The sequence below is a fragment of the Gracilinanus agilis genome, chromosome 2 (assembly GCF_016433145.1).
Source record: "Gracilinanus agilis isolate LMUSP501 chromosome 2, AgileGrace, whole genome shotgun sequence".
Taxonomy (NCBI): Eukaryota; Metazoa; Chordata; class Mammalia; order Didelphimorphia; family Didelphidae; genus Gracilinanus; species Gracilinanus agilis.
Genome location: NC_058131.1, coordinates 685,091,720 through 685,116,199, shown reverse-complemented (window position 1 = coordinate 685,116,199; position 24,480 = coordinate 685,091,720).

Genomic DNA, 24,480 nt, shown 5'->3' with positions numbered 1-24,480 from the left:
ATTCAAGCAGCCAGGGTACAAGATACTATGGAAAGTCTCGTTACTAACCAAAATAGCTCCCAGACCATAAGGTTTGCTTGCTTCATCACGGTTATGTCTCAGTAATGTACACTGTTTTGTACCTCGCACCCTATAAAAACTGCATTGGAATTTCAGTGTGGTGCAGTTTTTCACTAGCAAACGGCCCTGGCCAGTAAATATAATTATAATTAAATATTGGTCCCATTAATCTGAACTTCCGGGTGTCCGGACTCGCTTTATGGAGTGCACAACTTCATCTCTATGCTCAAAAGATCACAATTCAGTCAGTTTATTACTTACAGACGTGTAAGTTTGTGGCTCCCTGGCTCTGCAGTCCCACCAATACACCTCAGGGACTCGGGCAGTGGATGGACTCAGCCCATCAAGATCCCAGCTCTCCTGGGTTACTGCCTTCATAGCCCATTATTTTTGCAGAACAAATTCACAAGGACTGAGTAGGAGGGGGCTCTTCAGAGCAATCAATTGGCAGCTGGTCTGAACTGAGACCCACTTCCCCAAATCCAAGAACATGATGACTAGAAAAGTTTGCTAACTTTACACACCTGGATTAAAGGATGTTTACAAATGCTGCATTCCTAACTTGAAATGTCCAAGACCAGCACAAGTTTTGGGGGTGTTGGAACTTTCCTGGTCAAGCAGTGGTCAAATATTAGCAGGTCAATCAAGGGACAAACATGGAAGCACCTCTGCCAACTAGGGTCTAGCCATTGGCCCAACCTTGAAGTATTTGTTGAGATACACATAGTAAGGAGACTCAAAACCACTTCATCTGAGGATGCCTGGAGACAATGGAGGTCTTCAGTTTGAATGAGAAGGAAGGACACGATGGGTAACTTCAAGCATTTAAATGTGATGGCACCTGGAAGAGGGAGTAGACTTCTGCTGCTTGGCCCCAGAAGCTAAAACCAATAACAGTGAGCAAATTTAGGCTCAATGAAGAACAAATTTGATAATATTTAGAGCTGTCCCAACATTCAATGGGCTGCCTAGAAAAGCAGTGAGCTCCCTATCACTGGAGGCTAGATATGGATCTTTAGAAGACATTACTTGTTAGGGACAGATGAGATTAGATGGTTTCTGAGGTGCCTTCCACTTCACAGACTCTGAGAACTCTCCAAGTTTTGTGAGGTCATTTTGTAATTAGATTATCTGGAAAAGGAGAGAGGTGGAAACCTTTTCCATTAATTCATTCAGAAAGTTGAGTTTTTCCCTTTTTAATCTACAAATAAATGAATCATTTGAGAGATGCCATTTTCAATGGCTGCAGCATATGAAACACATTGCTTCAAACCTGCAGGTCAGACACCTCTCTGACTAATGACTCCAGTTCTCTATTCCTGGCAGTTCTAATCTTATGGTAAGTCTGTTCACAGTCTGTCTTCTCAGTGAGATTTAAACTCAGATCTTCCTAACAATAATCCTATCTCTTTTTATAAGGAGAAAGAACTTAAAGGTTTTAATTTAAATTACTTAATTAAATTAACTGGGTTCTGTGCAAAGGTGTATAAGAGACAGGAAGGATTAGTATATACTGGGATTAGCTTAACAAATTGGGAAAAACAATTAGAATGTGTTTGGCAGTTGGAGGCTCAACTGCCAACCCAGATCCAACTAGCCAGGGATTAACACAGAGTTTAACATATACACACACTATGGGAACTTTAAGGTATGAAGAAAACAAACAGGGAAAACTGTTTAATTATAATTTGAAAGGATAGGAGAATGGGAGAGGTAAAACCATGTCTAACTGACCAGGACTAGAGTCAAAAGGGGAAGTTCCTTAGCCTACCTGGCTTCTGCCAGGTTGACAGCTTGGCTAAGTACTTGAGGGAGATTGTTTTGAGATTGGGGTTCTCACAACTGATCCAGAGATGTCTTCAGGATATCAGCAACCAACTCATTCACAGCCAATAATCCAAAAGTAACCAGGTAGGGAAAGATGCCTGCAAACTGTCCACCAGAACAAAGGCCTCTCCACTACTCAGAGTTGACTTGCAAGATGATATCTTCAGGCTTTCTAATCTTCATCAATCTCCAAGATGCCAGGCCAAATAGGGACTGCTGATTGCACTTCTGCTCAAAAACCCTCTCAAAACCAGCAATGACTGTTGATTCCTCTCTCCTCTCTACCCCTGCATTCCATTCAGAATGTCCATGACTTCCAGCAAAGGTTTTCTCTAACATGCTTACAAAACCCTAAACAACTAATCTCAACCAATCTTATTAATTTATCTTATAACACTCTCCAATCACTATACATACTGTTCCTTAGAAACATATCAAACATAGAAATTTTGTCTCTTAATTATGTGATAGAAGGCAGTTGTGGGGCACAACAAGAATCAAGTTAGGACTCAGCCTTAACAGACTCAGAGTCCAAATGAAAGACAAAGTTTTCTTTGGTCTTTTCAGAGTTTAAACAATCTATACACAGTAACAGATAAATGATTAGTATTTACCTAATTGGAAAAGAAAACACTCCACTCCTTCAAGTCTTTCACTCAGAGAGAGGCAAAGATGTTACCTTCTCTAGCCCTGCGAGAGAAAAGACCCTGTGTGTGGCTCTGTCAACTGTCAGAAACTAACTGTCAAAATGCCACACCCAGAGAAAATAACTGTCATAGAATAACAGTTACAACTGCAAACATATGAAATTGATACTCTCTCTCTCAGCTCTATTTGAAACTCCAATTCTTCCTCAAGATGATTTCTCTACTTCTTATCTCTAAACTAATAAAACAATACTTATTTTCTAATATCATCCTTGTAGTTTGAAGGAGCTTATATGTATTTTTTTAAAGATTTACTTCCATTTTAGAATTGATCCTGAGTATTGCTTACAAGGGAGAAGAGCAGTTAGGTTTGGCAACTGGATCAAATGATTTACCCAAAGTCACACAACTAGGAAGTGTCTGAGGCCAAATTTGAACCCAGGACCTCCCCATTCTGTATGCCTGGTTCTCTTTCTCCTGCCCTTGCATATATTTTTATACAACTGTCTATTTTCTCTATCTCAGGAACATCTTGTGGTTAAATCTACTTTTCCCACTATTGTCCACAAATCACTTTTCATGCTACATAAATTTCATGCTACATATATTTCATAAATTTCCATGCCTGGAAATAGAAAACCATTGTAAACAGTAATTTAGCTTCAGGATTCCTCTCTTTTGTGACCTCCAAGAGAATATGTAGCACCAAGCATCATATGACATCACAAGACAAGGAGAACACCTTACATAGTATTCTATTAAAAAAAGATAATATAAGGATTTAAGGCAGGTGGGGAGGGAGAATGGCTAGGGTTTGGTAAGGTTTGTCTTTGGTGGGTTTTTTTTTTTAAGTTTTGTACCTTCCTTCCTTTTTTATGCCACAGTTATTGCCCAATATACCCAGTAATGGACACTTCCTCCTGCAATGAGTCTACAAGAGGACTCAGTCATTTCAGCTCTGCAAGCCACACTATCTGACCCTGAACAAGTCATTTAGCCTGTCTTCCTCAGTTTCTTCATTTGTAAAAAAAAAGGGACAATAATAGTCTCCCAGGCTTATTATGGAGACCTACTGACAGAGTATTTGAAAAGTGCAATTGTTACCTTAAACAGTCAAACCATCTCAGACAAAACAGTGAAACAACTGTGTGTGATAAGATCATAGGATTGTGGATTCGAGCTGAAAAGTAATTTAGTGGTCATCTAGTCTAGCACTTTCATTTTACAGATGAGGAACCTGAGGTCTAGAGTCCCCACCTGGCCAGACTCTGGCTTGTTCAAGGGTCACATTATTAATCACTTGAAGCAGGGTTCAAATCCTTAGTATCCACTGTACCTTCTCCATCTGTAGTCATCCACCTTTCTGACAAGAGGAGTGAATGCACTTTGGCCTCTATTCTCAGGAACTAAAAATTAATCATTATATTTCATCTAAAGTCAGAGGCCTTTCAGGGTTTCCTTCCTTTTCATTTATAACTATATTCATTTTGTCCATCATTTTCCTTTGGCTGTTTTTCATTCACTCTACATCAGTTCATCCAAGTCTACCCAGGTTTTTCTTATCTCTTCTTATTTGTCATTTTTCAAAAAGACAATGTTCCTTCCATTCTATTCATATGCCACAATCTGTTAAGGCAGAAACAAAGGTATATATTCCTGTTTAAGAGATAAATTCATTTGAAAGAGGAAGAGGTAAGAGAAATACCTAGGATAGTCTTCCATTTTTATTAAAAAATAAAAAGTTTAAAAGAAGGTGGGGAGGAAGAATTTCTAGAGGCTTTGTTTTATTTTGTTTTGTTTTTTAAAAGCTTTATAGTTTAACTGTGAATGACTTAGCTTTTCTGATGAATAAAATGATCCAAGACAATTTTGTAGGAGTTATGATGAAAAATGTTATCTACCTCCAAAGAAAGGCCTGATGAACTCTTAAGTGCATACAAAAGCATCATTTTTCTCACTTTTTTCCCTAGCATCGCTAATATGAAATTTTCTTTCGAATTATTTCACAAGTATTATTGATATCAGATTTTTTGCCTTCTCAATGAGTGAGAGAGGGCCTGGATTAACAGGTATCAGTACAAACAAATCCCTACTTCAAAAAAAAACAGTAGTGTTCCTTCTCTGCCTTTTAGATATGAATCTGTTATTTACCAATATCTTAGCAGCCTCTCCTTTCCAAAGGGTCACTGCTCCCTAGAGCATTCACATCAGGACTATGCATAGAGTAGACAAAGATTAGAATGATTTTGCAATAATCAGGAGAAAACAGAAAAAATAATTTTTAATAATAAATACTATTCTGTTAACAGAGGGCAGGTTGCCAACTACAAAGAGTGGTGCAGGGGGCAGATAGGTGGCTCAGTGCATTGAGAGCCAGGCCTAGAGGCAGGAGGTCCTAGATTCAATTCTGGCCTCAAACACTTCCTAGCTGTATGACCCTGGGCAAGTCACTTAACCCCCATTGCCTAGCCCTTAGCACTCTTCTGCCTGGGAACCAATGCCCCATAGCAATACCAAGAAGCTAGGTGAGGATTTTTTAATGGTACAGAATGAATTATTAAATGTACTTTGGATTAGATCTCAACCCTCACTTAAATAACTGTGCCCTATCCCTATCAAAATGATAATAAGCCAAAATGTCCATGTTGGATCAAAGTGATGGTTCCATATGGTCTAGGATTCTGGCTCTGACAATACTATGCAGGGATGTTTTTTGAGAGTATAGTCATCCTCCACAGTATGGCCATCAACAATCTGGGGATTTCTCTCCAAGCATTCAAACTCCTCCCTAATAACCCACCATTTGTCAGTTGGGGATAAAATGTAGGTGGTTATCTGTGGATTCTTTCAATCTCCACTTTTCCCTCTTGTTATAGAATGTCAGAGCAGTTTTCTTGAATAATTTCCTATATGATGCTGTCCAGGCTTTTTCTTCTGTCATGATCTTCCAGTAGTGCAATAATTCTCTCTCTTGGATCTATTTTGTGGTTGTGTCAATGAGGTGTTTCATATTTTCTTCAATTTTTTCCCTGGCTTTTTGGTCATCCTTGTCCTACTGGTCTGATTTTCTTTACAGGTCATCTTTTACTTTCTTTGCCTCATTTTCAAGCTGGTCATTTTTGGCTTTCAAGACACTATTTTCTTGTTTATGTTCATGTATTTTCTTTTCCCAATTGTCTTCAGCCTTTGTTGATTGTTTTTTGAGTTCATGAGTTAACTGAATTTGGAGTTCTTGAGTTAATTGAATTTTGAGTTCTTCCAAAGCCTGTGTCCATATAACTGGAGTTTCTGTGTTTTTCCTTGGTGTTCCTTGATCTTCCTCTGATCCATTTGCTTTTGTTCAATTTCTGGATAGAAGCTGTCAATTGTAATGTCTTTTTTCTTTTTCCGTAATTTATTCATATTTTTCCATCTTCCCTCCCCCCCCCCCCCCGTAATTGACTGTAATCTTCCTCCTTTGGTCATTTTTTTATCTGTGGGTTTGGGCTATTCAGTCCTGGAAGGGCTTCCTCTCTACTCTATTGAATAATTAAATCAGGTAAGTGGGATCTGATGCCAGATCTGCCCCAACTGGTAGTAAAAGTTAAAGATGTGGTTTCAGTTACTTTCACCGCAGTCTATGGGGGAGGGGTGTTCCCCACCATTTGTTCGAAAGGAAAGATTCCCTAAAGGCAGTATCCTATCTCCTGCCTCCAAGACTTTTCATGAGGATCATATCCCCCACCAATGGCTACAATGCTTTCCTTCCTCACTTTAACTTCTAGTAACACTTCACTCCTTTTGAACTTCTTAAAACTGTCTCTCTCCTCCTCAAGCCTTTGCACATTCCCTTCTGTATTGATCCTTTGGCATGGAAAGAATTCAGACAGACAATGCTTTCCTTCTCCCATAATTAGAAAGTGCCTACCACAGTGTTTGTCCTGTGGTAAGCCACCATATAACTGTTTCCTAGTGTTATTGAGTTACTTTAAGGTTCTAAAATGAATTCACTTTTCTATAAAGCAAGGTGAAAATATGCCCCCATTGAATTAACATCATATAAATTGTAAGAAGACTTGGTTCATGAAACTGTGCAAAATTTTTCTGAAGTATTGAGCAATACGAATAGAGAAGCAGCTTCTCTTCACATTATGTGTTGGCTGCCCAGTTGTGTTTTTTTTAACAAACTATGTAAATTATTGAATGAGGTATTTATTATGCTATGTCCCTCCCTTTTTCCTCACATAGCAAATTCCATTGTTAAGGGTAAGTATATAATGAAGTGTTTGCCTCAGTTGCTCATCTATAAAATGAGATGGAGAAGGAAATGGCAAACCACTCTAGAATCTTTACCAAAAGGTCCCAAATGGGCTCACAACGAAGAATCAGACCCAAGAGAACAATAAAATTCTTTCTTATATATTTGCCCTAATCCCCAGCCTTGTCTAACTGACCTACTCAGTCTGATTTCTTCCTACTGCCTTCTAACCCTTTAAATGGGATGCTATCTTGTCTCTCTTATGTCTAGCTAAGTTCTTTCTACTCAGCCTTCTAGTCCCCATTTCAATCCTTCCTCCATCACAATCTGCCTCTGGCTACTCCCTCTTTCACTGAGCTCCTTCCTTTTTAACACCTAGAACTTGCAATCTGATCCATAAATATGAGGATATGATTATTTGTCAGAAGATGAATTTAATAGACATTGACAAATGTCTTCCTGAAATTCAGCTGCAGTGGGTGTCCCAGAGATTAAAGACTTCTTAAGATTCACACCAGGGCTTTTTCTGTGGTCCTTTAGTAAGGCCAGGTCTCAGGTTCCTTCCATCTTTCAACAGATGGGCAAAGGATTATTTTCTTTTCTTTCCCTAAAAGTCTAGCACCTTGTCAGTAGGGATTATGTCCTTTTGTGTTCTATTCTTCACTCTATGAGGAGTATGGCCTAGTGCACAGAGTCAGGAAGATCTGGTTTCAAGTCTCCCCTCTACAACTTACTGGCTCTGAGACCTCTCATGCTCTGGGCACCATATGTAGCAAAAACGGGGCTTCCTTGCATTATTAAAGGGAGTTCCCTTAGCTGAGCGTTCCCTAGACCAATGAAATCAGTCTGCCCCTGTCCCACATTCTAAACAACACAATACTAACTAGATCCATGGGGAAAATCCCTGATTTTTTCCTATTTAAGGAAGGGGCTCTATAAAACTCCAACTCTAAGGCCTCATTGTGACAGTGAGGTAAGGAGGCTGGAGTTAGCTTGAATAAGCTCCTACAAGCCTGGATTTGTTATTTTGTTGATAATCTGGGCTTTAAAAAGGAAAGGAGAAGGGCAGCTAGGTGGCACAAAGTATAGAGAGCCAAACCTGGGGTCATCAGAATGTTGTGTGGCCCATGGCAAGTCATTTTACTTTGGAAGGAAGGGAGGTAGGAAGGAAGGGAAGAAAAGAAAGGAGGAAAGGAATGAAGGGAGGAAAGGAAGAAGGGAGAGAAAGAAGGAGGGAGGAAGGAAGGAAGGAAGGAAGGAAGGAAGGAAGGAAGGAAGGAAGGAAGGAAGGAAGGAAGGAACAAAAGAATGAATGAAAGAAGGAAAGAGACAGGCAGGGAAGGAAGAATAAATAGAGAAATTGTCAATACCATAGAGTAAATTTAAAAATCTGTTGTGAATACATTTTTTGTCACAGAATCAGTTCTAATATTTCTAAGCAGAGCTCTGCATGGATATGATCTTGAGTCCTGAAAGGAAATACCAGGAAAGGGTCAGCTCTATGTGGCAGGTACCAAGAAAGTGGCGAGCCTATGGCAGGTTGAGAAGCTTGTTTTAATCCTGGGCAAGGAAGACTCGTTGCAGATTTATGAACAGGGAGAGACTGGTTAGAAAGACTCTTTGGGACAGCAATATGGAGGCTGGAGTAAATGAAGAGAGACTACAGGCAAGGAGGCCAATTATGAGCTAAATTACAATAGACTGGTTGAGAGTTAACCAGAGCCTGTATTGGCATGAAGGCTGTGTAAGTGGAGAATCAGAGAATTCCATGAAAGCTGGAAGGGCCTCTGAAAGCCAACTAGAGGAACCATGTAGAGGAAGGGGATTCCCACCATGACAAACACAGTAAGTGGATCTCCAACCTCTGCTCTCCTTGAAAATGTCCAATGAGGGGGGCTAAACCACCCCTCTGGGAAGTCTCTTCTATTTCTAGACTAATTATTAGGGAGATTCCTAACATTCAACCTAAAGTGCTTCTTTGAGACTTCATCCACTCTTCTTGTTTCTGCCTTCCAGGGCCAAACAAACCAAGTCTAATTCATTTACATATGGCAGCCTTTTACTTCCTTGAAGTCAGCTAGTAAAGGTCCCCTGATTCTTCATGCCAAACTTCCTTGGTTCCTTCAATGGCTGGTCTTGTGTCCTGAACACAAGACCCTTCACCATCCTCATTACTGTTCTCTGGACTCTCTCCAGCTTATTAATGTTCTTCTGAAACTATAGTGGTCAGAACTAAGCACATAATGCACAGGACTATAGCCAAGGGCAGAGTCTTTGCCTCCCTTGTGCTGAAAGTTCTGCTCCTTACAATGCCCCCCAAGATCACATGAGTGTCTCTGGCTACCATGTCACCCTGCTGGCATCACTGTCTAACCATGCTTCACTCATCCTGTGCTTATGCGTACTTATGTGTGACTTTCTGTATCCAAGAGTATGACTTCATATTTATCCATATTAAATTTCATCTCATTCAGCTCATCCCAATGTTCTTACCTGTCAAGATTTTTTTGGGGTCCTGATTGTCATCTACTGAGTAAGTTCTCTGTCAAAGGCTTGTTCCCTCTATAAATTTCATAAGCATGCTATATGCCTTTATTCAGCTAAGCTCTTATGTCCATTGACTCATATGTTCCTTGACATATTCTGATTGATAGTTTTCCTTGGATATATGAGTCTCCTTGCTATCTGCTATGTATCTAATGCGTAACCAGTATTTGATGAGAAAGAGCTAAGCCAGTGAACATGAATGAAGGGTTATTCTTCCCCTTTTAGAGCAATCAGGGAAGTAGCTTCCATTCTGAACCCCTAAAAATCATGTCTCTAGGCTGGATATTTTCAAGGGGTGACAGATAAATAAAATGCTAGCCCAATAATGTCTTGGAAGAAGTACACATCACACCACCAGCATGGTGTTGCATTCTACCTGCTTCTCCTCTACACACAAAAAAAAAAGAAAGAAAAGAAAAATTAGGGCAAACTCTTTCTTTTTTCTTTGAAATGGCTTTAAAATATTTGTTGTCTTCTTTTGATATTATATCACCTACATTTTCACATATTTTCCTAAATCTCTCTTCCTCATTCAGGAAAAGTCACTTTTAAAAAGGAAAAAATAGGGGCAGCTGGGTAGTTCAGTGGAGTGAGAGTCAGGCCTAGAGACAGGAGGTCCTAGGTTCGAACCCGGCCTCAGCCACTTCCCAGCTGTGTGACCCTGGGCAAGTCACTTGACCCCCATTGCCCACCCTTACTAATCTTCCACCTATGAGTCAATACACCGAAGTACAAGGGTTTAAAAAAAAATCATTAAAAAAAAAAAAGGAAAAATATCAGTTCAGCAAAAAAAAAAAAAACAATAAACATCAACCTAGCTGATAATATATAAAAATTTCCACATCCCATAGTCACCCCGAACTGCAAAGAAAGGGAAGAGATTCACTTTCTCTTCACCTCTATGAAGCCAGTCTTAATCTTTTTAACTACATGACACTATCACTTTTTTATTCCTTACATTTCCCAAGTTATAGACACTGTGTTATTTGGAATTATGGCGTTTCCATTGAGAGGTATTTGGGGCTCATTTGAGTTTTAAATATTTAGATATATGACAAACTTCCTGTGGACATTTAGGGGGCTTGGAAACTACATTTCCCATAATTCCTCCTGTAAATGAAGGTAGACAGGAAGTGTGATTACATAAGAGAATGATATAAGACTCCTGGGGTCATTGGAGGTAGGCTTTTTGGTTACCTGCGCTCTTGGAGAGCTGTGTGGCTCTTTGGCATGGAAGGAGTCAGGCACGTGGTCTATAGGAGAGAAGGTCTGGTGGGGAATTTGAATTAGATCTTAGCAGGCACGTGGTCATTCTTTATTTTTACCAAGATGGCCTTAATTAAAATATTACTACTCCTTTTCATCTCCATCTATATTTATTATAAAAATAACACTTTTTCTATGGTTTTGCTGTTTCTGCTTGATTTACTATGCATCAGTTCATATGATTCTTCAGAGAATTCTCTAAATTCTTTATATTCATCCTTTTATAATCTAGTTAATATTCTATTGCAATCATGAGCCACAATTAGTTTAGTCACTCCCAAATCAATGGGCATCTAATTTGTTTCCATTTATTTGCTACAATAAAAATAATACCTATCATTTATATAGTATCTACTATGTGCCATATACTAAGCTGAATACTTTTTTACAAAAGTTCTTTCTTTCAACCCTCACAACAACCATAGGAGGTAGATACTATTAATATGCCCTTTACTCTTGAGAAAACTGAAGCAAACAGAAGTTAAGAAATTTGGCCAGGATCATACTGCTGGAGTGTTAAAAGCTGGATTTCAACTGAGGTCTTCTTGATTAGAAGCTCAATACACTCTTCACTGTGCCACCTGGATGCCTCATAAAAGGTGATGCTATCAAAATTGTGAAATCAATGGACTTCTGTCTTTGACATCCAGCCTTGATTTTACAGGGTCAAAAGTTTTGAATATTTTATTCATTCTTTTTGTTATCATTCCAAATTGCTTTCCAGAATGGTGACTCCCCATATAGTTAATTAATATACTTTTATTTCCATGGTCCATAAATTTTTCTCTTTTAGTCATGATACAGGGATTATTAAACATAATATGTGCATTAAAAACACTCTTGGAACATAGCTAATATTCCTACTGGACTGATGTGAGGTGGTGTCTGAGGGTCCAAAGTCATTACAGCTTGTCTAAAGGAAAAACATCCAAATAGGTACAGGACAAATATTTGCCAAGTAAATGAGCAGTCAAAAATGTTGTGATTACCTGTGTTCATCACACCAAAAGAACTGACAGTTCTCATGAAATCATCAGCAAGCTTACCATAAGATTAGAACTGCCAGGAAGTGACTCTTGAAATCATTAGACAGAAAGGTGTCTGGCATGCCAATATACAATATACAATATACAAAATATATTTGACATACTGCAGTCATCTAAAATCGTTTCTCTGAAATGATTCATTTATTTGTAAGGAATACAAAGTTAGCAAATTTCCTCTAAGCCATGTAAGTATGGTTAGAAAACTTTCCTAGGAACCAAAACCCTGTGATTGAGAAAGTGGGTCTCAGTGCAGACCAGCTGCTGAATGACTGTTCCTAAGGGCCTACTCCTACTGAGTCCCTGGGAATTTTGCCAACAAAAATAATCACCTATGAGGGCAGTGACCCAGGAGAGGTGAGAACTTGAGGGGGACCCACTGCCTGAGTCCCTGAATTGTATCTGTGGGGCTGCAGAGTGGGAGAGGCAAATACTTACATTCCTGTAATAAACAGACTGAATGGAGACTTTTGGAGAGCATAGATTCTTTCTGAACATTTCTCACACTTGATTTCCCCATAAACACAGTCCAAATAGATCCATAACATGATTTACTCTGAACTTAGATGAAATTCAGGAAAGAGGGGTTTGAGGTCATTTTCTACCTTGAGCCTGTGGATCTGGACCCAGGTTTCTACTTCAGGCACAAATGTCAACAAATGATGTGTGCCTCGAAATACTCAGCCTGGCCTTGAAAGCCCTCCACAGCTGGCCACATCTATGTTCCTACACTCCACAGCCTTTAGAATCCAGCCCCTCCCCCTCCACAGTCTACTTACTCTTCTCTCTGGACCCTCTCTAGACCAACTCTCTTTCTCTGTGTTGACTATTTCCCAGGCCTGCAGAGTTTCTCTCCTCCACCTCTTAGTTGCCCTGGCCTCCTTAAGGCTCATTTCAGAACCCATCTTCTGAAGGAAGCTTTTCCCCATTCTCCCAGCTGCTAGTGCCTCCCCTCTGTGGGTGATCTCCAATTTATCCTATTGTATCTTTTTTATTTTTACATAGTTGTTTGCTTGTTGTCTGTCTTATTAGATTGGGAGATGCCTCGAGGTTTGGCACCCTATTTTTACTCCTCTTTTTTCCCCATGTGTAATGTTTTATTTTTCCCCAATTATGTGTAAAAACAATTTTTGGCTTTCATTTTCTAACATTTTGAATTCCAAATTCTCTCCCTCCCACTCTGCCCTCCTTCCTTCTTGAAATGGTAAGCAGTTTTATATTGGTTATACATATGCTTTCATTTAAAACATATTTCCATAGTCATTCATATTGTGGAAGAAGATACTTTTTTAATGGAGAAAATAAATGAAAAATAATCTGCTTTAATCTCAATTCAGACTCCATCAATTTTTTCTTGGAGACAAAATAATTTCACAGTCATGTCCTTTCCTTATAGCTTCCTCCTTGTATTTCCCTTGAGTTATGTGTCACTTTTATGGCCTCCAGGGTCTAGCATTTTAACACCTAGATGTAGATGAACTGTCCAATTCAGGGACTTGATTCCCCTTAATTATTCATTCTTTGGCATTATTACCATTAGTAAATACACTCTAGCTATATTTTACTTACAATATATATTTCCATTATCCCTTGGGTCCTTTGAAATTTGATAGATTTAGAAAGTGAATAGAGACAAAAATATATAAAGTATTTGACCCCAAACTATATCTTATAGAGATGACTCCAGAGAAAGACCATAAAGACCTCACCACTGAATTGAGTTTGGATTTTGATTTTTGGAAAAGAAACAGAATTCCATTGGTACTATAATAAGTTGTATTTTCTTTGATCATCCAATAGACAGCAGGTCACAAGAGATATGGATACCACCTAGATGCCTAAAAGATCTCAGAAGCCATAGAAGTGACATTTTGTGGACTGAATCAGTGTACTTAAGACTTGACAATGCTTTCAGTAAAATGGAAGTCCGAGATTGTGCCCACATGGGTTACTGGGCTCTGAATTCTGAGGAAAGGGTCATTGCTTCAAGCATAAACAAATTTCCTTTGGGGATGTGATGACTCTGGCAGCAACATCAGGAAAATGTTGTTATGAGGAAAATTAAAAGTTTAGACATTTAGTGAAATTAGCACCCAGGCTGTCAGATAAGACCTAGAGATTCCAATGATGGCATAGTGGCAAGGAAGGAAGTGATTCCTGAGGGATTCTGTTATGGCTGAGAGCAGTTGGATGCTTGTTAACTGCCTCTAGTGGAGAGCCCAGGAGAGTGGATTTGTCTCCCAGAAGAAACACCTGCCTCTGGGAAATTCAAGTTGAGAAGGAGGATCAGACTTGGACGGTGGACATCCCAGGCTGATTCAAGCTCCTTGTCTTTACCTTTGTGGATTTAGTTTGCTGTGGACCTGTGTTCCTGAAATCTGTGATCATTGCTGGAACAGAAGTGGACCCAGTTGTGAGACATCCATTTTCCCTTCCAGCCAGCCAAGCTGACAGCTTGTGCTAATATAGAGTAGATCTTGACCCATCTCCCAGTCCCTGAGTTTTGTCCTTGGATACCTAGTTTTAGAGTGATCTCTCCCTACATCTCTTACCCTTTAAATTCATTATTAAATAGTGGGTTTTTAACTTCCTGTTGTTTCTTTTCCACGTCCATGAGGATACCACCATTGAACATGTGAAATGAATTTTTGTTAAGAATGCTCTTCCCCAAGCAAGGAAAATTTTCAATGAGAGATGTCCTAATTGGGAACTCTTTGGCTTGAATGAACTTAAACAAAAGGCTATATATATCTTTGCCCAGGGGAAAGATAAGACCAATGATGAAAAAGTGCCCTTAAGCTTTTCTATCAAATGCCAACACAGCAAGCTTTGTGGTGAAAGTATTACTTAAGGAAATTGTGCCTAGGTTCGGTGTACCATTAATCATAGATTCAGATAAGGGATCTCATTTCACTCAAGATATCCTTGGAAGAGTCTATGAGAATCTAGGAATAACATCTAAATATCATGTTCCTTATCATCCACAAAGTTCACGTCAGGTGGAGCATATGAATAGGGAACTCAATACTATGGTTGGGAAACTGTGCTGAAACTCATCTCAAATGGCCAGGGATTCTTCCCATAGCTTTGTTTTACCTACGTATAAGGCCAAGAATGGATCTACATATATCATCGTATGAGATGCTCTTTGGACATGCTCCACAATAGGCAAAGACTTGTAAGGCTGTTTATACATCACTCTTAGGAGGTGATTCCCAAACTGCTTCATATTTAAGTGCCTTACAGCAGAGGATAAGAGAATTACAGGATATGGGAGTATTAATTCAGTCTGGTCCATTGGATTATTCTCTTCATAATTTTCAACCAGGTGATGTGATCTGTGTGAAAAATTTTGCCAAAACATCAGCAACTGAACAAAGTTGGGTAGGTCCTTATACAGTTGTGTTAGTTTCACCATCTTCTGTAAAAGTATTTGGTAGAGATTGGTGGTATCATTGTTCTCATATTAAATTAGCACAAGGTATAGATAATGAAAATGTAGAAATTGTAGAAGAACAAGAACAAGAATAAGAAGAGCAAGAACTAGAACAAGAACAAGAAAGAAGAAGAAGAAATTGTGTAAAATTGAGATCTTCAGTCAATTAGAGTCTGCAGTCAGAAAGTTCAGTAAGGAGAGGACCATTCCAGTGGAAGAGGATGTTCAGATGGAAGAGAACATGGATGAAGAGGATTCAGAATTCAAGATTTATGGACATTGTACTAAGACTGATGAACTTATAAATTGAACTGATAGAGACTTTGTTTTAAAGGAATTTCCAAAGAAGAGGATTAATCATGGACAATTTGGACTAATGGTTTGAAAAGGTTTGGGGTGATGTAAATAGTATCACTACATACTCATATACATCCAACATTGCACATAATAGTATCAGGAACTTTGATGGAGAAAAGGAGAAAAGGAGAAAAAAGGAGAAAAGAAGATTTCCTCGAAGAATGGAATATCATAAGGAGAAAGGAGATCTGAAGAAGATCTGAAGTTTTGGTAGGTATCATACATCTAACAGTAACATATTGCAACACAATATAGCAAAGTGACAACTTGTCAAATCAGATACATAAAAACACAAACATGTTAGGATACATTGTATTCCTTATGCAATAAAACAATGCATAAATACTAATAAAATTAGAATTAGCTTTAGGATAAGTAAATATTAACAAAGGATAGTTAGTTACTAACAAAATTAGCTAGTTAATTAGTTAATATTTGGTTAGACTAATATACTAATAACATAGGGATAGTATGGAATAGTTTAGTGTAATAGTAAATAACATTAGATTAGAAGATAAGATAAGATAAGATAAGATAAGATAAGATAAGATAAGATAAGATAAGATAAGATAAGATAAGGTGCTGATGTACATTACAGTGCAAATACAACAAACATAACAAAAATGCATTACATGAAGAATATATAATGTACTACAGATCACATATCACAAAATAATGTAAATAGATGTATAAATAAGTGTAAATAGTGTGTGTAAATTGTAAATGTATTATAGTGTAAGTATTGTATATATGTAAAGGGTGCACATATGTATATTTGCTATGTATATGTGTACATACATATGTATATCATACATGTATATATTGGGTATATATTGTATGTATCATAAGTATATATCTATAAATGTAAATTCTGTGAATAATTTGATATTGATTGAGTTGCAAATATTTAAATGTAATTTGCATAAGTGAGTTTGATGTTTTGTGGAATTTTGATATAAAACATAAGCAATGTGTTAAATATGTATTTTCCAAACTTGTTTGCATTTATTAGTTAGTAGAATATTTCTGTATTAGTATAGGAGTTGTGTTTGATGTTTTTGTTTGAATTTTGTGTTGATATTTCAAATTGGTTGTTGATTTTGTTAATTTTGTTGAAAATTTTACTTTAACATGTTATTCTTTATTTTGAACTATGTAATTGTTCAATGTATTTTTCCCTTTACCTTTCCTTGCTAAAATACCTAGAGTAGGATAGAGTAAGGTAGAGTTAGATAGGATAAGATAGAGTTAGTGTAGGTTGTTTGTTATTTTGGGTTAGAATTTTATTTTATTTTGTAGTGCGCAAATACCTCAGCAAATATTAAGGAAATGAAAAGGGCCTTTAAGTTATACAATCCATCTTTTGAAGATGTGAAATTTTTGTTAACGGACTTCTTTTCTCCAAGTGAAAAGACTAAATTTATCGAAGAAAGAAGATCCAATCAAAATCTAACATCTTGGCCAACTGAATTTAGGGATCTCAAGTTAAGTTCACATGCTAATATGAACTATTTAATCCATTGCAGGGAGGATTTATTGGAGGCCATGCACTTATATACAGAGGCCTGATTCATGGGGAAAGTTTGAAAAATTAAAGCAGGGAGAAGATGAACACCCCAGTGTGTACTTAGATTGGCTTTTAGAAGCTGTGTGGGCATGTAGTTCACATTTGTCAATTTAAAAATCAAATCAACTTCAACAAACCCAGTTATAACAACAATGATACAAACAGAAAGACATACTACAACTCCAAATGGAATTCTAACACTAGGAACAGCAACAGCAATAATACACACAATAACAAGTGCTATGATCATCACTGCTCAAATGAGAGTGTCTCTCCAATGTTATCAAAAATGGAAAGTTATATTTCACAGGGTGAAAGACCAAAGACTTTATGAATCAAACACCATGTATTAATATTGCATAATGATACAAGTGACTGCACTAGGGCAGAAGAAAAGAACATGAAATTAAATAAGCTGGGCAATAATGAGATTGCTATAGATACTCTTACTGGTAAAATAAAGACTGCTGTGGAAATTGAGGACCAAAATGATATTTTACAAATGAGAAAAGATATCTATGGGATATTAAGCAATGAAGCTGATAATAGTCAAAGCTCATGTCTATTACTAGTGTTATAATGAATTCCTGGGACAAGATAGACATCACTTTGAGTAACAAGACCATCAGTTGGAGACCTTGGAATGTACCCAGGTGCCCTGAGCCAGGGCCAAAAGTCCATTGGAGCCAACCTCATAAATATCCATCATGCACAGCACAAGAGGGCTTAGCCTGGAACGATCTTGGGATGTGGGAGATCAAGACGGAGGGTAGGCCCTATACCTGCAATCCATCCGCATTGTTTGAGAGAGATAGTGAGCTATTACAATCATCATCAACAGAGCTGTGAGAGAACACTACTGTCATTCAAGAAGATCGTCAATAACCTTCCCTAATCTTTGGCTTGACTCCAGCCAAGTCAAGCTAGAGTTAGCGAGAGGGTGAAGAATCTCCAGTCTCTACCTGATCTAGCAATCTCTATAGCTTTGATCATTTATTTAGACTCTTAGCAATAAGGTTCCCAAATCCCCCATCCTTTCCCTTGTTCCTAACCCTGTTAAGATAGAATTAAATATAGTTGTTTATTACAAAGTGCCTTTCCTGAGTGGTGAATATATCTAAAGCCCTTGGGAAGGGGAGACAGTCATGCAGTCAGATCTACAACATTATTCAATCAACACACCAATAGCCCTTATCAATATTCATTCCAACCCCAGGTTGAAGAACTAGAGAAGTTGATTACACCTAAAACTTCTTAGTGGTTCCCTTCCTGGGCAACTGTTAAAGGAGACCACTGACAGGCTTAGTCCAGCAAAGCCTGTCAGGTGGGGAGAGGCATAACCTTTCTGTCAGCAGTACCTACACACAGGCCTGTGGGTGAGAGTGTATCTCTCTCTCCCCAGTCAATTCATTCATCCCGTCATTTCCCTTTAACACTAGCAAGTATGGATATGTACTTACAGGACTTGAAAGGGATGGTTGGTAATTGCTATGTTGAAGACAAGACATTACAATCAAGCTTAAAAGTCCAATCATTATCTAAGTTCCATAACTTTATTCCAAGCTTGCATCCATCGGAAGTCTTGGATAAAGAACATGTCAGGGAATTACATTGTAATAACATGAATTCATTGAATGTAACCCAGTGTGTGGAGCAATGTCCCATAGAAGAAGTTATAGCCAGTAAGACTACAGTATCTGCTCAAACTGCTGACAAGAAAAGCAAAGGGAACTCAGACTTGACACAATGTTCTATCCTCTGGAGACAGGAGTGTCTATGAATCAAAACAGTTATACATGTAAAGATGTTTCAAGTTTGGATCCACATGCTGCTGAATATATACCCAAAGCTTGTGTGATGAGATGAATAGAAACTAAGGCATCAAGTGTAGATAACAGTTGGGTCAATCTAGAGAAAAGCTTCTAGTGATTTATCTGAGTTTCTGCAATTAGAAGAGTTCAAAGGGGATAAGAATCATGTATTAGAAAAAGAACAACTACTACCTAAGACAGCAGATGTCATCTACTCTGATTCTTTACTAACATCAGAAGCTATCAAAAGGTTAGAAAGTGTTTTTAAGGACATAGAGTTTGGGACTTATGTTAAAACAACTGACAAAGTCAACTGAAGAGGGGATGTGACCACTAATTCTGATCACATGCTCAGTTTCCTGAAGAAAGAATCTCTGATATTGCAGAATTCCATGAAGTCAAGCTTCGTTGTCGTGGAATCCCAGCTGCCTGCCAGTGTGACAGAGGCTTGCTCTCAGTCAGAGTTTGAAGTCATAGAGAGCTACAATGAGCCACTGATAATGTCAGAAGCTGAACCAGAAAGTTCTGAATTATCACAACAAGAAAACAGCACTAATGGAGTAGAAATGACTAAAGTCCATATGCAAGAAGGGGATCAATCTTTAAAGACACTGTCAATTGATAAGACTCTAGTGCCTCTTATCCCAGTAACACAAAACAGGGATAAAGAACCTTTGATTTCTGTTCAGAAAGGCAATCAAGTTTACACAGCATTAATAGATACAGGTGCAACTCATTCCATATTGCAAACAGCTCCAGATAATTGCCAACTGGAGGGTATAATGCATGAATGTGGCACTATAGAATTAGCAAAGATCGTACCAAAGTTAAGATCTTAGATGGTAAAAATTGGTCCTTTTGGTCCTGGAACATATATTTCTGCTAATTCCTGGCTGTCCATCCAATCTAATCAGACGAGAAATTTTGTGAAAACTTGTGGCTACCATTCAATGTGATCCTAGTGGTAAACTATTCCTACATTTGTGCAAGAGATATCTAAAGCACCATACAATTCTGGTTTTAGACCAAGCAGAAGAGAGAAAAGAAGAACAGTGTGAAGGTTGTATCTATGATATTCCTGATAACATCCCTGATTCTATCTGGGCTAAAAATTCCATGGAAGTGGGAATGGTGCGATCAAACAAGCCTGTCAAGATTGAAGTCAAAGAGAGGGCATACCACCTAAAATCCCTCAGTTTAAACCAGTGGTTCCCAAACTTTTTTGGCCTACTGCCCCCTTTCCAGAAAAAATTATTACTTAGCTCCCTGGAAATTAATCTTTTTAATTTTAATAGCAATTAGTAGGAAAGATAAATGCACCTGTGATCATCACCACCCACCCCCAGAATGCTGCAGCACCCACCAGGGGGTGGTAGCGCCCACTTTGGAAATCACTGGTTTAAACTGAGTAAAGAGGCAATAGAAGGAGTCAGATCTATCATTCAAAGTCTCTTAGAACAAGGCATACTAGTCCCTGGTTTCTCAGAAATTAATACATCTATAATGCCAATCAAGAAACCAAAACCTGATGCAAATGGAAGAACACAGTGGAGACTAGTGGAAGATCTGAAGGCTGTCAATAATTTTGAAAAAAAGAGTCATGCAGTGGTACCCAGTCCATCACAGATCATTGCTAAGATACCAAGTTACGTCTGATGGTTCACAGTGGTTGAACTGGATTCTGCATATTTTCCTATGCTATTGCACAGAGACAGCCAGAAGCTGTTTGCCTTTTCCTGGGAAGGGAAGCAACTTTTATGGAGCAGAATTCCATAGGGATTTTTGGAAAACACAACAATCTTCTGCCAGATCTTGCAGAGAAACCTTGAATCTATCACTTTCACTGGCAGCAAGTTACTACATTATGTGGATGATCTTCTTCTAATGTCGCCATCCACTCATATATATCAAAGAGGCAGTGTACACTTGCTAAAAGAACAATGCAAGCGAGGTCGTAAGGTTTCCAAAGCAAAGTTACAATTGGTAATGCCTGGAGTAGAGTATCTAGGGTTCATTCTAGAGAAAGGCACAAGAAGAATCTCCCAGAAGAGAGTTGCAGACATACAGAAGTTAAGCATGCCTAAGACAAAGAAACAACCGCATGGAATCCTAGGGATAACGAGCTAATGTTGACAATGGATACCAGGTTTTAGTCTAATTGCTAAACCTCTGACCGAATTAACCAGGAACATTGTCACAGAACCTCTAAAGTTAACAAGGGAGCACAAGCATGCCATAGAGAAACTCAAGGCTGCTCTTCTATCTGCTCCAGCCTTAGGGATTCCCAACCATGAAAAGCCATTTCATCTATTTGTTCATAAAGACAAGGGAATCACTTCTAGTGTGCTCATGCTGATGCTGGGGGATAAATTAAGACCAATTGCTTACTATAATTCCATTGTGGATCCTGTAATCTGTGGAATGTCATCATGTCTTAAAGTGATTGCTGCCACTGCTCTGATGGTGAGAAAACCATCAGACTTGGTATTAGGAGGGCAACTCAGGGCATATTCCCCACATCAAATTGAATTAACACTTAGGAATACTACCCTGCAAGCTTTATACCACAACATGTATCATAATACCAAACCATGTTGCTGGCTAATGAGAACTTGTCATTTAATTGTTGCAAGGACATTAATCCAGCTACCTTAATGCCTGATCTACCATTGGAAGGTGAAAGTATCCATAATTGTAAAGGCACCTTGCAAATTGTGCAGAAGACTAGAGAGGATTCATTTGACATCTCTCTGGTCAATGCCGATATGACACTTTACACGGATGGATCTTATACATGATAGATGGGACACAGGTACACGGGAGCAGCTGTTGTCACTCAAGATAAGACACTATGATATTCAACTTTACCATCTAATATTAGTGCTCAAGGTGCAGAGATCCTAAGTCCCACAAAGGCTCTCCAAATTGCTAAAGGCAAGCATGTTAACATTTACATGGATTCTAAATATGCTTTTGGAGTTGTTCATTGCACCAGTGAGATTTGGAAACATCATGGATTTATCACATCTTGTGGCAAAGAAATTACATATGGCAAATTGATCAGTGATCTCATGGAAGCAATTCAGTTACCTGCAGAAGTCTCAGTAATTCATTGCAGAAGTCATCAAAAGCTAATAGATACAGTGGCGTTAGGCAACCATGGGGCCAATGTCACAGCCAAGTATGGTGCTAGGTTTGGACCATTCTGTGTTGTAAGCCTGTCCTTACTGGAAGAAGTAGATTTACAGAAAGTATATTCTCCACAGGAGGTGAGGGACTGGAAGAAAAATCTTGGTGCCAGACTGGTGAATGGCATATGGATATCTATTAAGCCCATCTTGCCAAAATCGCTGTTCTATACTTTCTGTAATGCATTTCATGAGCAAGGGAATTATGGAACTCATGCCCTGGTTAATTCAATTTGACGACACTGGATTACTAAAGGCAATTCGACCTATGCTATTAGAGTGTGTCAGAAATGTAAGATTTGCTTGCAATTCAATCAAAGGATAACTAGAGCCAAAAGCTTAGATGGAGGAAAACTTGCCTACACCCCCTTTGAATGTCTGCAAATCAATTATATCACCATGCCAGTGTCAAGGAAACAAATATGCTTTAGTCATCATTGACCAGTTGACTAAATGGCCAAAAGTGTTCCCAGTCAGATGTAATAATGCTGCATTCATGGTCAAGATTCTACTAAGGGAAATAACACCTTGTTTTTCCATCTCTGCACACATTGCATCTGACACTGGGTCACACTTTACAAACAAAATTCTACATGAAGTGTATGAGGCCCTTGGAATTAAAAGACATTTACATTCTGTCTACCACCCACAATCATCTGGCCAAATTGAGAGATATAATAGACAGGTTAAAACTTTAATTGGCAAACCCTGCTCTGAAACACATCTAAAATGGGTGGATGTTTTGCCAATTGCTCTTTTCCATCTTAGGAGCCAATCTAATAGTAACACACATCTCTCACCATTTGAACTTTTATATGGTCAACTACCATGGCATGGCAGTGCACCTCAAAAAACGGCTTACCTATCCCATCTAGGAGCTGAATGCAAGCTATATGAGTACATCAAAGCATTAAAAGAAAGGCTAGATGAACTACACAAATTAACCTTGATCCAGCAAAGAGTTCCGCCTGATTTTAGCTTGCACCAATATAAGCTGGGAGACACTGTTTACATCAGGAATTTCAATAGGAAGTACATTGTTGACCCAAAATGGACAGGACCTTACAAAATTTTAATCACAACTCCAACAAGTGTTAAGATCAAACAGAGGGATCCGTGGTTTCACATCACACATGTGAAATCAGCTAGAAAAAATATGGCTCAACATGAAGACCCAGCTATGATTACATCTGATTTATATCAGCAGAGTCTGAAAAACAAACAAGTTTAGATCAAAGCAGTGATATTAATGAATAAAGATTGAACTAACAAAGTAAAACCAACTGAAATAACAACAGAAACATATTTCCATAAATGAATCAAAAATATTTTTTACACAATTCAACACAATCACAATGATACCAGTTCCAGAGTAAAGAAGTTGACAAGTTCCAGCAGTCAAATATCAGACAACAGACAAAGCAAGGTATGCAGAGACAGATGAAGCACGGAAGAGAGATACCGGGACATCGCAAGGACTTGGTAGAAGGAAACAGATTGGGAACTGAACTATTGGACATCTTTGTGAACTGGATAACATCACAATGTGGAAAGGGGACAATATCATAATCTTCTATGGTACAATAGGTTTGGATTGTGTAAGGTTGACATACTCATAACACAGTCATGTCATATATTCATTGCATCCATCATATTAGAATGCATGCAACAGAGCATAGCTGATTGGAATGAGAATTCTAAAAGAAGAAGGTGAGTATGTTCATGTCACAGAACACTGTAGGTCAAATGTAATTGAATAAAACATATTTTTACTTCACATGTATATAGTTGTATATATTGCACATAGTTAAGTGTATGAAGTACCTTAACTATACAGCAAGGAATAAATAGATTCCTTGATCTGGTTAACAGTGCTTTAGTTACTCTCAGTTGTAAAAAGTTTTCCATAAAAGCAATGATATGTGTATTATAGAAACTAAAACATATAAATAGTCTGTACTAATACATTAGGGACAGGATAGTTGGGAAATTCTTATATGAAGTTAGCTTAGGGACAGGAAATGATAAATAATAGTTTTAATAAGATAGAAATGTACATATATTAGAAATGTTTAGTCATGTAGTGTTATTAATAGCTTTGAATATATTTTAGGTTACTAACAATATAGGTTTTAGGAATTAACATTCTAATATAGCATAAGATTTTACTTATATTTCTAACATATATATATATATATATACTACCATTAAAATAGGTTGTATTCTTTGTTGATGGTATAAGATTGAATAATGGTTATTTTGTTGATTTTGAAGCATTTGCTTACAGTTTTCTAATAGTAGCTATTCTTATAATTATAACTATATTTATTTTATATATAAGCTACATAGTAAGTGAAGCCATAAGCTTCTTACATTTGCAGAGTTGCTATGCAATTTGTTGATTACAGTGTTATGTTTTTGGTTATATGTTCTTTTTCAGTTTTGCTTTATTGTTCTTGTTCATGTATTTTGCATGTAAAACCCCTACTTGCCC